Source organism: Carya illinoinensis, chromosome 13, assembly GCF_018687715.1.
Source record: "Carya illinoinensis cultivar Pawnee chromosome 13, C.illinoinensisPawnee_v1, whole genome shotgun sequence".
In the NCBI taxonomy this organism is placed as follows: Eukaryota; Viridiplantae; Streptophyta; class Magnoliopsida; order Fagales; family Juglandaceae; genus Carya; species Carya illinoinensis.
The window spans coordinates 4,875,866-4,878,220 of record NC_056764.1 but is presented as its reverse complement, the minus strand read 5'-3'; the positions used below and the strand labels follow the sequence as shown (position 1 = coordinate 4,878,220).

The 2,355-nt window shown below is 31.4% G+C and overlaps 1 long non-coding RNA gene across 1 annotated transcript; it reads left to right on the top strand.

The window, feature by feature from the left end:
• Nucleotides 1-217: 217 nt before the first annotated feature.
• LOC122291488 lies at nucleotides 218-1,215 on the top strand. The gene is made up of 4 exons (XR_006236647.1): nucleotides 218-245; nucleotides 375-439; nucleotides 969-1,029; nucleotides 1,141-1,215. It is a non-coding gene; the product is annotated as an uncharacterized LOC122291488 (long non-coding RNA).
• The last annotated feature ends 1,140 nt before the right edge of the window (nucleotides 1,216-2,355 follow it).

Below are 2,355 nucleotides of genomic sequence, written 5' to 3'. Positions count from 1 at the left end.
CTTTTGAGTTAATATTAATTGAGATGAAGATGGCCTCATTGGATATGTTTTTGGATCTCTCGTGATGCTTGTTTCGCTTGATTCTGTCGCCACATTGTTGTGAATCTGTACAAGTTAGATAAAGGACACTGTTTTACATATATGAAGAGGCACAATAGTACGTGCCTTTGCCTTGTGAAAGGAATCTACTCTAGTTTAATGATGCCAGGGTTGCAATTGAACCCCGTAACAAATACAGAATTCAGGTAGCCATTTCATTTAATATAACTTGATAAATTTGTTTAGCCTCAAATTAAAATATCTTGATGTCTCCGTAATCTCTCTAACATTGGAACTTCAATGTATTCTCTCTAACCCTTCTCTGTTTGTGTTAGACAAAACCTCATGGCCATGGTGATGTGCATGCACTTCTCTTTTCCAGTGGCCTTCTGAAAATATGGTAATTATTAATAGTTCACCTAATCTCAGGAATTTCTTTTGCATGCTTATGGATTCATATCATGTTTCACTTTATTGAATCATCTTCTGCCTTGGTCTGCTTGGTTGAATACAAATACAAGATCTATGCATGTGCTTTCACACGCATCTCATCCTGGCTGATGCACTTAAAAAAGCCTTTGGAATTCTAACCAATAGAAAGCAACTGCATAATAGTGAAACTATAGCTAGTAACTGTTATATATGTGAAAAATTAATATATCAATTTGAGCCTCAAAATATCTGTTTATTCAAATTAGAATTTTGCTCCTATTTCAAGTAACATTAATAGGTTGTTAATATTTTTTTCAACATTGACAGTAACTTTCTTCCTAAAATTTTCTCTTTTTTTAAAGTTTAACGGCCTAAATTAGCTTTTGAAATTCATAGTACTGGATAAAATCTTAATGTCCCATGATATGCTTCTATATCATATTTGGCTTGGCAAAATGCACTTCCATGATTTTAATATTGCTTCATGACCATTTCAGGCATGATGCTGGTTTGAGATGGGTTCTGTTTTTCCAAGATACAAATGGGCTTCTGTTCAAGGTTTGTTGCTTCAATGTTTCATTGTTTTGTCTAGACAATTCGTATTATTTTTCAGGTCGTGATTGATTTCAAAATCAATGTGCTCAACATTGTTTACTTGTTTGAATGTAGGCAATTCCAGCATCTTTGGGTGTAAGTTCTACCAGACAATACCATGTTAACTCTCTTGCTGTGCCACGCAGAGCAGAAGAAGCTATTGGAGGAATTACAAAACTTACTCATGCTGATGGTATTTTGCTATTGTGTTGAACATTTACTTTGATTGTTTGTAGTTCATAATTATAGACTTGCATCATGTTGTCTTCACCTGTAAGTTTTTTGAATGAAACTTTTGTGTGAGGCACGTACTATTATGTTTATTCTGTTGACAGATGAACACTAATTAAGAATATTTATTCTTCCTAATATTTGGTCTTGGCCTTGTATAACAATATGTAAACGTCTCTAATGGTGTGTCACAACTTTAAGTTGATTTTGGCGTTCAAATGTTTTATCTTTAAGTTTTTATATATTTCACTTGCTCAAGGAGAATGGCTTCATTGTATCGATAACTAATAAACTTTATATCTTGCGTTTGGGGCTTACTTATATGGATTTTACTTTATTATATATGGTCCTCTCCCTTGCTTTCCCCCAATTTTTACAATATTGGATCTTTATTGAATCATTTAATGCGCCCTTATTTTTTCTTGTAGGATCAAATATGCTTCCAAAAGTGCATCCTGGTGTATTTTAAATTTTTTAATATTAAAAAAAAACCCGCACACAAATTAGCTTATGAGTACATACATATATATATATATATATATATATAAGTGAGTGATGGCTTACTCAGACACTAAGCATATCTAGGCATGCATTAGCATCATATACATTTATAATATTGTTAACTCTCAAATAATGACAAAGACCTATTGAAGATACTCATGACTGGAAAAAGTTTTGTTAAGTATTAGTTTTGTTCTTTTGTTAGTTGTAAGCAAGGAATTATTGTAATCCTCAAGATGATTGGTACTTGTTTAAGCTGAACATGCATTAGTTGCATCAATACACTCAATTCCCTCAACAAAGATCAGTTTTGTTTCACATTTTACAAGTAATTAAAGCTAATAATCCTTGCTATAGATAATTTATAATTAAACTACTGAAAACAACAATAATGCATGCATGCTCATATACTTATATATATATATATATATATATATATATATATATATATATATATATATATATTCAGTTTTACTTTTGCTTATCTAAAATTGACAAAAGAAAATATTCACATATTAGTGGTATGTCACCCTCTCTGTAGTTGGAATCTTAGTGATA